General features: G+C 44.7%; 1 protein-coding gene across 6 annotated transcripts in view; it reads right to left on the bottom strand.

Moving 5' to 3' along the window:
* Positions 1-14353, bottom strand: part of PCGF3 (polycomb group ring finger 3) — a 162106-nt gene that overhangs the window by 100967 nt on the left and 46786 nt on the right. For 4 of the 6 annotated variants that reach the window (XM_053290612.1, XM_053290615.1, XM_053290611.1 and 1 more), the window contains exon 1: positions 83-571. The exons of 1 other annotated variant lie outside the window; for it this stretch is intronic. The gene's annotated coding sequence lies outside the window, so the exon portion shown is untranslated. Of the gene's footprint in view, positions 1-82; positions 584-14353 lie in introns of those variants that run through there. One more of the 6 variants, XM_053290616.1, reaches the window with a different exon arrangement.

Genomic DNA, 14353 nt, shown 5'->3' with positions numbered 1-14353 from the left:
AGCCCCGCAAGGCCTCGGTGGTGGGCTAGATTGGACGGGGTAGTGGAGAGAAGGAAAGCAAAAAGGAGAAAAAGACACTGACCTGGCTGGGGGAGAAGAGGAGGAGGAGGAGGAGGAGAAGGAGGAAGCAGCAGCAGTAGCAACGAGGACGGCGCCGGCCACGCGGGTGGGGTGGGGGGAGGAAGCCCGCTCCCCTCAGGCGCTCGTGGGGGAGGATTATTTTTTTGGTCTTTTTATTATTGTTGTTGTTATTTTTAAGAGAGCTCGAAGAAGGTTAGAAGGGAAAAAATTATTCCGGTCGGGAGTTTGTACAACAAAGAGGCGGAAATAGCCGAACGGAGCCGAACGCTCCCGAGCGGGGGCGCCGCGGACCGGAAGCATGCGCACTCGGGCCGACCCGGGCGCGCCGCCCCCCTCCCCACCAACGCCGCCGCCGCCGCTGCTGCTGCTCAGCAGCCAAGTCCCTCAGACCCAGCTAGTCATCGCCGACAGTGAGGAGTGGTTGGAGCTGTCGCGGGCATAGGAGGAGGAAAGGGGCGGGCCTGCCCGGGGCAGCAGCGCAGTGGCAGGGGTAACAGTACTGCCCTCCCCGCGGCGCGAGAAGGGAAAGGTGCAAGAGTCCTTCCCTGTGCACGCACACACCCCTTCCGTTCCCATGACAACGGCTTGCTCCTTCTGCTGGCCCAGGTCATGGCTACCTCCCCCTGCCTTGGGTCTCGTATGCAACCCAAGGTGAGCCCCCCCCCTCCGCATATAGCTCCCTGTTTGCATCCGCGTCTTTGCCACACATCTGCATCTCCTGATCACATGGCAGGATGAGATATGACCAGCCTGGGATAGTTTGGCCACCTGTAAGGAGGAACTCAGACCTACGAACTCTCAGACTTATGGGTTCACCACGTGTTTATATCGGGCAGCAACGATATAGAAAGGTGCTGCGAGGCATCATCTCAGACTGTGCGGGAGGAGGCAATGGTAAAACCCTCCTGTATTCTTCCAAAGACCACCACAGCGCTCTGTGGGCACCAGGAGTCAACACCGACTGGAAGGCACAACCTAACCTTTCCTTTCCAAACACTATAGGAGTTTTCACTTGGGCTCCTTCTTACCCTACTGGAAGCCACTTCTCCATGGGCAGCACTGTTACCCCTGCCATGGCAGCATCTGGATTCTGGAAGCCAGACCCACATGGATGAGGCCAGTTTCATGGGTCCTCCATGATTAGCCCTACTTATGTCGTTACAGCTTCCAAGCATTACTATGGTAAGGTGGGGAGCACGCAGCCCCTGTCCCACTGCAGTAAAGTAATACAGTGCTCAAATTGTGGAAAGGAGAGGTAGGGGGCCCTTAATGAAATCCTCAAGCCTCACCCCAATTTTAGCCAAATCTGCACCTTTCTAAAAGCAGTGAAGGGGGCTATCACCAAAGGTAAGTCAGGTGGAGGTGGACCCCCTCAGGCCTGCTTCTTGCAGTTTGAGCACTGGTATGGCACAGTGGGGAAATGACTTGATTAGCAAGCCAGAGGTTGCTGGTTCGAATCCTGGCTGGTATGTTTCCCAGTTCCCAGACTATGGGAAACACCTATATCGGGCAGCAAAGATATAGGAAAGATGCTGAAAGGCATCATCTCATACTGCACGGGAGGAGGCAATGGTAAACCTCTCCTTTATTCTACCAAAGCCAACCACAGGGCTCTGTGGTCGCCGGGAGTCGACACTGACTCCACGGCACACTTTACTTACCATTATAAAGGAGTCTTACCAAATGGTCATCTGTATTTATCTGTCAGGGAGGGAGGGAGGTGCTTACTCCACCATGAAGCACTTAGCTGCACATTTACTTTCTGCTGGTTTTACCATCTGGTGAGCATTTTACCGGATTTGTCAGAATGTCTTCTTCCTGTCCAGTTATCAGAACTAGACTTGCAACCTACTCATAATTCTTATAGACAGTGATGCACTGTATATTTTAGGAGCTCTCTCCATAAGAAACAGCAATTCCCTCTAAAAATGAAAACCCAGTGGAAAGCTATGCATTTCACATGAAATAATATGTATTTCTGTATTTATTTAAAACATTTGTACCCAGTTTTTCCAACAAGTGGTCAAGGCAGCTTACGACATCATAAAAAAAGAAAACTTCAGAAATCCGTAACAATGTTAGCAGTAAAATAGTGATGTAGAAACTCTTTAAGATAACTTTAACTACTACTACGACTACTTTTTAACCTTAACTACTATTTAAGAATAGTAGTGGAAACTATTTAAGTTATAGTTTCAGAATGATGAATCACAAATGATGCATATGTTTGAATTAGCTGATATGTCCTCCACTGAAAATAGCATTGCATTAATGAGTTATTTTCCTGCTCAGTATTTAATAATTTAAATACTGTGACACACAGTTTTACAGTAGTAACAGCAAACTCCTTGAGGTTCTTTTTTTGTATATTGTACTCCACCCTCCTTTCAAAGGATCTCAGAACACACAGGGAACATTAAATTTTATCTTCACAACAATCTTAGTGAGGTAGGTTAGGTAGGGAGATAATAAAACATATTCATTGCTGTTTAGGAATTTGAACCCAAGTTTTTCATCCAAATCTACCCATTATGCTACAATTTATTAGGGTTCTAGATACTCTTGGCATTATGCCATACTGAGAGCTTTCCTTTGCTAATGAAGTGAATAACTGGACTGTTCGAATATGATAGGTTAAAGGCAGAAACCTCATGTACACCTCTGCAGAGCTATCATTACAATGAAGAAAAACTTAAAATGTTCCAGTTTGGCTTTGATGCCTCAGTTCAGCTACTCTACACGCCTACATAGTTTTTATTAATTTAGTTATCAAAATGTTTGAGTCCTGCATATCTGTAGCATAAAGTGGGATTCCCAGGATGGCCAACAAAGCAGATTTTTAAACATAACATCATTAAACCAAAATTAACCAAGAACTAACTTAACAAAGATTAACAGCAACATCAAGTTTTAATTGTTAATTGTTGCTAACAACATAGTCAAAGGATCTTTCATTCTAATTTCCATTGCACAGACTGCATAGATTTAAAGTTGGCAAGTTAATATCTAACCATTTTTATTTGGTTTATGTTCCTAGATTTGTTTCAAATTAAGGTAAAAATTGAGAAAGCCTGCATTTACAGAGTTTTGAGTGCAATTTCTACACTTTACTGCACTGTTGCCTTGCTACAATTCTTACAAAAATAATTAATTCAGTTTTCCTTCTTTTCTCATTCATACCATGGACAGATCTATGCTATGCATTTATGAAAATTTTACTCCAGTTTAATTGTCATGACTTCGGCTTCCCTCAAGTGAGGCTGATATCAAGTGTGCCATTGTTAGACAGACACAGAAAGGTTCAGTGTTGATCCCTGAGAGTATCTATATGCAGTGGTAATGGAGACATTCTTTGGGCAGAGATTTACTCTCATGTCACACCTCTCTCTCTCTCTCTCTCTCTCATCCTATCCATGAACTGCCAGTAAGAGAGGAACTGTGGAGAGCAACTTGCTGAAGGCTCCTGGATCCAGCCCTGATCCAAGAAATCCTGGGAATCCTAGCTTGATGAGTATGCTGAGAATTCCCTACCTCCGCCTCACAGAAATAGATCCCAGTGTTCCTTCGAGAGAGGGAAGCGCAATTAAACTAATTTAGAACTGTAGGGTAGAAAGGTGTGTAGAGTAGATAATGTCCTTTGAGGTTATTCCATCAGGAATAGTTTTCTTCAAGATATAAGGGTATTCTATTCATTTGTGGGGGGATTTAAATTATTATTTAAGGATTTATATCCTGCCTTATCATGCCTCAAAGCCGCTGACAAAGTCAGTTAGTTAAAGTTAATACAAGCAATGCAGCAGATAAAACCAGAAACAACAGTAATAACAGCGGCCAGATATATAAATAAGTATCCATTTTAAAAGGGGGACAGATTTTTTTAAAAAGCAATCAAATGCCATTAAAAGCAGGAGAGAACAGGGACAGTCTAAAGGATAGTAAGGAAGGCAAATATACCTACGGAGGGAGTTTCATAATTGGGACACCACAACTTAGATGACCTTCCCACGGTTAGCCTCCCCCTCACCTCAGAAGTCAGGAACACCCAGAAAGGGACCTGCAGTGCAGATCTCAGGGCTGGCCTATCCATAGAAGTGAACTAGGTGATCACCTAAGGCTCCAAGCTTTAAGAGGCACTGGCAGTGATCTGTGGATCTTCCTTCTGCCTTGCTCTGGCTACCATTTTCCATCCATGTCTTTACTCATGATATCACTGCAAGACCCTGCTTTACATGAGCTTCACAGAGTGGATATCCTTCTGGCTGCCTTCGCTCTCTACTCTTTCTTGGCCAACTATCTGCCAGGCAGGCAAAGCTGCTTGTTCAGATCCAGGAAGCCTCTTCATTTGCCTGTGGCCCACTTCCTTTCCCGCCAGCCTTTCCCCTAATCACAATGCTGCCACAGCAGCCAACGACCACCACCTTCCTCTCTAAGGAGGATGAGAAGAGCAAAGAGGCAGGCAGAGAAAGGGAGAGGATGACAGAGCAGGAGGGAGGCAAGGCAAAGTGATTGGCAATCCTCGCCAGTCTGCTCACTTCTGCCAGGTAGCTACCGCACCTCCATCGCAATTAGAAAACAATCCCCTTCCTTCTTTTCCTCCTTCCTGCCTGCCTCCCCATTCACCATTCTTCTCCCACCTCTTCCAAAATTAGATTGGATGTTTGTGGAACACAGATCACGTCACTTGAACCAGCTTACCATCCTTGCACTTGAACCAGTTTATTCTCATTGCCTTCATTTAGCGCTAACATGTCCACACTGACTTCATTAGTGCTAACATGTCCACACCAATTTATTTACTGAATGTGGGAGGGGTCGCCAAAGTCATACTCTAAAGTCATACTCCATAGGGCACCAAGAACCCTTGGGCCAGTCCTGGAAGATCTTAATTGCTGGTCAGGTTTGTCAGTCATGAGTTGTTGTCCAGGTCAACAAAACTAATTGACTCTACCTGCAACAGCATCTGCTATGATTCTAACACAGAAGTGCACCAGGGAATTGTACTTAGTGCTGGAGCTTCCAGCACACATTTAAAATCAGAGGGGGCAGCCTCTGGGGCTCTTTCTCTGTCAGAGAGAGCTGGTCAGTGTGGTTATCATGTCGGACTAGGACCATGAAAACCCAGATTCTTACTGTGTGATTTTGCGTCAGTCACCTATTCTCAGCCTAACCTATTTTACTGGGTTCTGAGGATAAAAGAGCAAGAGAAGCCATGCATGGCACTTCAAACTCCTCAGAGGAAGAGTGGGATCAAAATGCAAGAAGGGTCTTATAACAAAATGTTCTATTTATCCTCCAAGGCTGCTTTGTTAGGTTCAGATCCAGGTCCTCCCTGGGTGCTGGAACTGTGCCACAATTCCTAGACACTAGAACTAAGTGAACTCAGGACAGCCAGGGTACTCAACTCACAGAGGTGAGCAGCATCTTGGGTTCAGTCTGGTTTCTACCTTTTTCATCCCACCTTTCCTCCAGGGAGCTCAGGGCAATATACATGGATATTCTCCACCCACTGCATCCTCACAACAACCCGGCAAGGTAGATTTGGCTGAGAAATAGCGACTAACCCAAGATCACTAGTGAGTTTCATGACTGAGCAGGCTTTGAACCTGATTCTCCCAATTCCTAGTCCAACACTCTAACCACTACACCACACTCTCCCTGGATTGCCTGACTGTCCTCTAGCAGAGTTGCAGTAAGTCAATGATAGCCTGCCACAAAGTATTTCATAGTACCATTCTAGTGTACAGTGCAGTACATAAATAGTTCTCCATTCCTTGGTGTGGAGACTTTTGCCTCTAGTCTGCTGAGCTGGGAGGTAGGAGCAGAGCACAGGACAGGAGATGCAGGCAAGAATGGAGGCCTGACATGATCCCATAGCCCTGTTACTTTTGGCCAGGGATACCACAACACAGTCCTTCCAATACCCTGCTGCTTGTGCTACTTGAGGCATCTTACAGTAAGTGATATGCAATGGTGGTGTTGCACAAGGATGCTGCTAGGTTGTTTTCATGGTGATTCTTCTGTGGTTGCCCTTGTCAGGAGTGATTAACATCCCACACCTAGTTTCAGGATTGACTGGATGTTTGTATCACTTGCTTAAATGAATAATAGAATCATAGAATGCTAGAATTGGGAGGGGCCTTGATGGAAGGGACCTTGACAGATCGAATCCAACTTTCTGCTCAGTGAAGGAATCTGCTACAATATCCTTGGCAGACTGCCATCCCGCTTCTTTCTGAAAATCTCCAATGAAGGACAACCCATCCCTGCATGAAGCAGACAGTTCCACTGTTTTATTGGATGCAATACCATCTATTGCCCTTATGCAGCTTAGAACTGGGTCAGGGACAAAGGATTAAAGCCATTCTCATACTGTGGGCCTGATCCTGATAATTTTCCCCAGCTGCTATTTAAGTTATTTTTTTTTAAAAAAAATGACAAGCCCAATCACATACTTAAAGCAGCATTTAATTGTGGGCTACATGATTAAGGGAAAGGTGGTTCTTCCATACTGTGTATGGTAAACATAATGTGGCCATTACATGATCAATAAACATAAGAGTTTATTCCTAGCATTCTATCCCAAGGATGTGTACAAAACAGATTTTGCGTTTTGTTTCAAGCTCAAAATGAAATACAAAATGGCTGAAATGTTTAGTTGAAACAGCAGTTGAACCAGCTGTTTCAACTAAACAACTCAAAATGTTTTGAGTATTTCAGCCATAGGGAACAATGGAGAAACTCGAAACACCCTATTGTTCCCCATGGGTCGCTTCTAGGGACATCAAAGTGAGTTGTGTGCTAGGGCATGATGAGTTCTACCTACCACCAAACTCACAAAATAAATGGGCAAGCAGGCAATTTTAAACACGTTTTTAACCTTCCCCCCATAGGATCCTATGGGGGTTTGGGGGAAAGGTTAAAATTTTGTTTAAAATTGCCCGCTTGCCCATTTCTTTTGTGGGTTATGTGGTAGGTAGCACCCATCATGGCCTACCACACAACCACTTTCTTGTCTTTAGGAGCTACCCATGGGGAACAACAGGGTGTTTTGAGTTTCCCCATTGTTCCCTATGGCCAAGACAAGCTGCACTCACAGAGTACACACACACATTTTGCATTGCAATGTGTAATGCATTTTGCAACCCTGCCTTGAGAAACACTGCAGAAGCACACAGTAAAGGAAATCTGTCACTGCCAACACAGAAGACACATTTTGGAGTCCAAAAATGGCCGAAAAATCACTGACCCAGAATCCACTGCCAGCCACAGACAATGCCTGTGCTCAGGCGCATAGTAAGGTTGGAGTGGGCCCAAAGACAAGATTTTAAAATGCCCCCCCTCACTGAAACTCAGCTCATGAAGTAAAGAAATATTAAATGAGGTGGAATAGTGGTAACAAAAAGCATACATATATGCTTTTTATATATATCCCCTATGTGCCACAATAGAACATCATCCTAAATTATCTTTTAAAAGGTTTTGTAAATTGTGGATGATGCAAGTCATTTAATGGTACTAGAGAAAGACAAGCTGTTCTGGTAGCTCCAGGTCTTACCATTCACATCAATTTCGGAGGATGAATACAACTGAAGGAAGCCTGGGTGGGTGCATGGCTGGGTGAGTCAGTCATGTGACTTGCCTCCGGCGGGGGCCCAAGGCAGTGGGCCCCCAGACTACTGTCTCCCCTTGCCCTATTATAGTTACGCCCCTGCCTGTGCTGCAGTAACATCATTGGCAAAAGTTGATCTCTCACAAACAAAACAAACCACAACTCAAGGAAGGAAGGCACACAAGTTCTGTCTTTGTCAGTCTGAGATCCAGCAAAACAAGATAGTTAAAGCAGCAATAGTAGAGCATATTATACTGAGTGCTGAGAGAGAGAGAAACACAACATCAAACCTTCTTCTCCTGAAGTATCCTCTTCAAGAGAGGCTCTCTCTGCCTCCTGGAACCTTTGAATACATTTTGAAATTCTCTCCTTTTGTGTTCCTCCCATCCTCCCTCCCCCCAACTAATGTGGGCACAGTTGCCCATAACAACACTTGATTTGTATTCTAACAGGCCAACCACGAAGCAAGGAAATCAGAAGCCAATTAAAAGCCAGTGCCAGAAAACCAATCAGCAAGGGGAAAACAGGCCTCCAAAATGGCGCTCAAAATGTCAAAACATTTTGATGGAAACAGGGTTGTTTTGTTCCAAGCTTGAAACAAGCCCATATTTAGAGGAGGTTTTGTTTCGAGCTTGAAACACTCAAAACGGCCTGTTTCAAGAAAAAATATTTTGCACATCCCTATGCTATCCATTTCTCCCAAGATACCATCTGACTGAGTACTCAAGATGTAGAAGAAGTACTCCATTTGCAAAACCTGCAACCCCACTCCCATATATTTGCAAAAGTGCAAAATCTGCCCAACTGCTATCAAACAATGTCATATTTAAATATATTAACATGTGAAGCAACTTATACTGGGTCAGGCCATTGATCTATCTAGCTGAGTGCTGTTTTCTCTGACTGGCAGCAGCTCTCCAAGATCTCAAGAAGAGATACTTCTCAGACCTGCTATGCAAGATCCATTTTACTGGAGATGTTAGAAAGTGAACTTGGGACCTTGGGAGAAAGCAGGTGCTATATCCATTGAGGGGTATCCCTTCTCCCTTTCTGAATGCAACTCTGGGCTTCTGGGAGAGAAGGAAACATTACATTTCTAAAGAGACCCTCTTTCAAAAAAACAAAAACCAAGCACTGGGCTCAGGAGATGCAATTAGGAAAGGAGACGGTACTATTCTGGGCAGATCTAGGTTGCCTGGCCTTGCCCCTTACTTTACTATGGGCAAATCCCACGTCTCAGTGGTCAGGAAATGAATGAATAACTCCTGTCCACCCGCATCTCTCTCCCATCCTATTGATCACAGAGGCTGCTGCTGATGTGATGAGTCTAAATGAAGGAAGAGGTTGAGATTAAGGCAGCTTCTCCACATGGTGGTTGGGGGAGGGTGGTGAGTAAGGCTGACGAAAGCTGGGGAATGTTCTATCACTCCTGTTCCCCATTCTTTATAGACTTATGTGTGCACATATGTGTGCAAGTGATGGATAAAACAGCGATCATCATACAATTATTTAATTATATGTTTCAATACATATTAAACAGTCAGTTATCCTCCAAGTTAAGGTCCATAAGATGTTAATTTTTAGACCATATATCTGATAATTATCCCTGCATTCTGTTACTTCAGAATGGAGTGCAAAAATCTGTGGTTGTTTTCCCAACTTACTGCAGGTGGTGTCCTGAGCCACATATCTATAACACACTGTAACATCATGAACATGGCTGAATTCACAAAATCCACATGATATTATTTACAATGCAGTTGATGTTCCCAATCATTCCACTCCTCCATTTTCCTCATGCCTTCTGGGCTGACTATGAAAAGGGGATGCTAGTGGAAGAGGAACTCTCTTTCCTCCTTGCATGTCCTCTTCCACTGCATCCCCTTTTCCTAGTCAGCCCAATGGCATATAAGGAAGAAGATGGAAGAAGGGCACACATGTACTGTTTCAGGTGGTGACATCCTCCATGAAAGAGGAGGAGGAGAACAGTCTCACAGTGGCTCTTTGCTATGCCACCACTCAGCAAAGAGCTACCCCAATGGCAGCGGGGGGGGCAGGTAAGGTAGAGGAGGCAGAATTGGAGGTGGTATTCTGCTGCCCACTGGTGCCCCAATAATCTGCTGCCTAAAGTGACCACCTCACCAGGCCTCATTGAAAGGCTACTCCTGGGAGGCAGGATTGTTTTATGTTTGGTTATCCTTGTTTTTCATTCAGGGGATTTGTAAAGCCATCTGTTTCTCTTTTCCTCCACATTTAAAGGAATTTCTCTCAACTTAAAAGCTTGGCCTCACTACCAAATACATAAACTAACTTCTGAGGCTACCCATAATTCTTCCTAAGCAAGCTCAGGTTCTACCCAAAAAGACCTCGAGCAACCATGCAATTCCTTAGGGTTTTGTACTTCTTTAATTTTCCATTAGGATGTGCTATACACAGAGACAATATCATTAGCTCTTTCCCCATTACCATCCAGCACTCTGTGAATCATCTCAGGTTTCCATTTTGAGATTTTAAAATCCCAAGGTAAAGAGTGAATCAAGTTAATTTGATTAGCTATCTCAGGAATTCTTCCCTTCAGCTTTCTTTCCTGCTGTTTTTAGTTCAGCACGGAGGACCAAACTACACGTTACACTGCAGTCACGTAATGTTAGCCTAATGGCACCCCTTCTCAGTTACAAAGTCTCCTCTGCTTTTCAGGGAAGGAGGAGTGAGAAATGGGCATGCTCAACCCTTTCCCTGCCGTCTGCATTTCTCTTGAAATTCTCAAACACACACTGTTGTTCTCTCTTTAGAGATCCATGATTGTGAAGAAAATGTACATCTGGAGATTTAGAGATCCATAATTATGAAGTAAAGATACATCTGGAACACTGATATGGTCAAATGTTTGGGGAAATGATGGGATTACCTTGGGATCAGGATAGCTGAAGGATTACCTTGCCTTCTCCCATATAAACATGTCTGAGGACTGGGATCATCTGCTACTCCTTGTGCTCGCACCTTTGATGGTTTGGTGGGTGGCCACCAAAGACAGTTCCTCCTCTGTTGCAGTTATGGTTATGGAATGCACTCCCCAGACACATTTGCCAACATCCACGCAAACTTTTAGGGGGCAAGTGAAAGCTGTACAGGTCTCCCAAGCTTTTGGCAGGATGTCATTACAGAATTGTTTATAACTTTTGTTTATCATATCACTTGCTCCTTATGATGTGCTTGTTGCTGATTTTAGGTGGTTTTGTTTTGCACTTTATTCTTGAATTGCTTGTAAGTTTTGCGTCACCTTGGACACCACTGCTGGAAAGGTAGAGTATAAATCTTTTCCATAAATGAGATCTCTTACCAAATACATAAAACAGCTCTGTGAGAGGGGGAAGTGTCATTCCTCACAAATTGAAAATGGCGCAGATCGCGCCTGTGTTTTGCATATCATGGATGGTGTTCTTCAAGTTGGAATGGGGTTGTGGAGCCAGTGTTGGAGTGTGTTTTATAGCTGCTTCTCTCATAAATACAAAATAATCTTCTGTTTGTTTAACTTTTATTCCTATAACAACTCCATTTTCTCCTTCTTTCCCTCCCTTTTCTTTTTGACTCCACTCTCTACAGGATCCCCACTGGGACAAAGTTCTAATCAACAAAACATAAAAGGCTACTAGATAGAATGTGACTGAGTACTGCCCCATTTTGCTGGATTTTAAGGGAGAATGTTGGCAACCTTGCATACCAGCAGTGCAGCACTCATGCACTGCAAATGAGTCCTTAAATCGGCCACGACAGTGTGTGGTGCGTGCTCTGTATGGGTGCCTGGTTGCTTCCAAGGACCTGGGTGTACTGAATCAAACGCTCTAAAGCCATAATAAACCCCTCCGTACAGATATACTTTAAACAGCATGGCACTTCATTCCATAGCAGAGCTAGACATGATACCTATGAACATGAGGCTGCTGTCCAAAACAGCAGTCCATATCAAATTCTCTCCGTCTGGGCTGATACATATAAAGATGTGAAGTCCTGGGTAATAAAGTGTGGGGGATTTGAAGGAGGGCGGGCGCCTAGAGGAATGTTTTTTCTCCAAATTGTTGGGGGGGGGTGGAGAAAGCTTGAAGGAAGTATTTTTTAAAAATTCTTAATGGCATTTTCTCTTTCAGATTGAGTCAAATATCACTCTGAAAATTTATAGATATAGTCTCTTTACAGCTCTCCAGTTGCTGTGAACTACATCTCCCACCTAGGGAGTTGTAGTTTAACAACAGCTGGAGGGCCAGGTTTGCCCACCCCCGTGATATAATTGGATAAAAATATTTGTTACACTCAGGAGTGTAGTAAAGGGAGAGTAGGTCTCTGTTCACTACATGGGTGGCCTCCCCTCTCCCCGTGGTGCACCCCCCCCATTGGTAGCAGAAGGAGGCAGCTGGTGGCCATGAGCCGTGTGCATGCCCTCTTTCCATCAGCCAGGAGCCCAGCCAATGGAAGGAGGATGGGCAGCGCTGGGCCATCTGCCAAAGGAAGAGGCTGGCAGCAATGATGGGCCACATGCATGTCCTTCTTCCAACAGCCGGGAGCCAGCTGAGGGAAGGAGGATGGGCAGAGTTGGGCCAACTGCTGAAAGAGGATACCCTGATATATGTTTGAAAATACAAACATACAATCAAGGAACAAATTAAGATGTCAGAACTGAGAAGCTAAACCTATGAAGCTCAAAGTTAGAATGGATCTGTAGCCCTGTTCAGATATTGCTTTTTAAAAGGGATGCTATAATCATGTACCACATCCCAGAGTCCACCTGAAGTCCCATCCTGGCACACAAGCGTCAAGAAGCATCACCCTCAACTCCTGCACTGGTTTTAGGGAAGCCAGGAAAGATGACAGAATACTGTAATGCAGTATACTGTATCTCTTGAGCACCACATCATCGTGAACCTTGCTATGTTCATGCGTGAATTCTCTGCTTCAAGTTCAAAAGCCAGCACAGCTCCTGCGCCTGTTTTTAACTTGCAGGCCTTTGAAAACATGCATCTTTAATGTTCTGCAGGGTCTGTGGCTGTAGTCAGTTTATAAAAACATTTGCAAGACTGCCCCCACCCCTTGCAAGCCTGAAGTGCTGTCTGACAATGACAAATTGAGCAGGCGTATTTTTCCCCAGGATGCAAATGAAGAAAAGCTTCAATGGTGAATGTTGTCTTGTTATGCAGTCACTCACTTCCCAAAATGCATTGCTCCAGAGGGCAGGGACTAGGGATGTGCGAGCTGGCTCTATTTGAGCTGAGCTCAACATTGAACTGGTCCGGTTCGGGCACTTCGAGTTCAAACCGGCCCGGCCCTGAGTTCTAAGAACCGGTTTGCAGACCGGTTCAGGCATACTTGTTAAGGGGAATCCAACCAGGGTTCCCCTTTACAAGTAAAGAGGGATTCCCTAACATAAGGCGGGGGGTGGGTGAGCAAAAATACCTTTAATTTAGAGCCCACAGCGGTGGTGGAGAATCGCGTGGAGCAGGGGGGGCTCCTCCAAGCCCCCTGCCAGCCTCCTAAATAACACCCTAACCCTAACTGGACCTGATAACCTGGTTCATCCAAGCCCGAAGCTGGACTGGGTCAGGTCAGTTCAAATCCGGTTAGGATTTGAACCAAACCAGAGAAACCGGTTCCATGCACATTCCTAGCAGGGGCATGTGCAGAGCAGTCTCTAGTCAAAAGAATATTGGAGCAGATAGTAAAGAGCAAAAGCCCTGCCAGGAAAACAAAGTAGGATTTGCAGCTCCATATTAGGTTAAAGCTTCCTAGCATTGAATTGCGCCAAATCCAAGTAAGTCTATGTATTACTTCAGTTAGCATTACTTCTCAATTCACCTTAACAACAGGCCTCAGGCATGAAGGAGATAAGATTAAGGTTGCCACTGCTCCTGCAGCTTGAACAGCAGTCTGACACACGTGAATATTAGGTGGAGCATTTTCCCTCACTTTATCTCCATGAGAAACTTCATTTGCTAAATTTCTGTCTGTCAGGCTGTTACTAATAGCATAAGTTGTTGTTGTTTAAGCTGATGAACCTGAGTTGATACTAGTCAAACCTTTTACTCGGGCAGGCAGCATATCTATACTACAGACTTAAACTAGTTTCATGGTTAATCCCTCTCCCCAGTGAATCCTGGGAACTGTAGGTCTGTGAGGTGAAGGCAAGAGATTTCCAAGAACATTCACAGCACCATCTCCGAACTGTAATTCCCAGAACATTTTGGTGGAAGATGTGACTGTTTACCTAATAGCATAGAGATGTAGTTTTCAAACTGTGTTCTGGGGACTCTAGAGCTTTGTGGAAGCTTAGCAGGATCTCCTGAGTGACAAGATCAGCTTCCCTGTCCATCATTACCAATCTTCTCTTGCAAGCTGCAGGCACAGGAGAGTCCTGAGCGCACAGCACCTCTGGAGTAATGGCCAATACCCTGCACAAACAAAATGTACCTCAGCAACATATCCCAGAATCCTCAGCGACACATCTATTTCCGTGGCAAACATCCAGTGATCTCTCAGCCAACAGCTCATAGTGTGGAAAGGGTTCCCTGAAGGTATAAATGTTTAAAAATAATTGCTTAAGGGTGATTGGATACTGAGAAGGGCTGTGTCTTTAACAGCTGGGTGGGAAAGGGAATTTCAACAGATGCCACTTTT

This window comes from Hemicordylus capensis, chromosome 2, assembly GCF_027244095.1.
Source record: "Hemicordylus capensis ecotype Gifberg chromosome 2, rHemCap1.1.pri, whole genome shotgun sequence".
Classification (NCBI taxonomy): domain Eukaryota; kingdom Metazoa; phylum Chordata; class Lepidosauria; order Squamata; family Cordylidae; genus Hemicordylus; species Hemicordylus capensis.
This window is presented reverse-complemented; position numbering and strand designations above follow the sequence as displayed.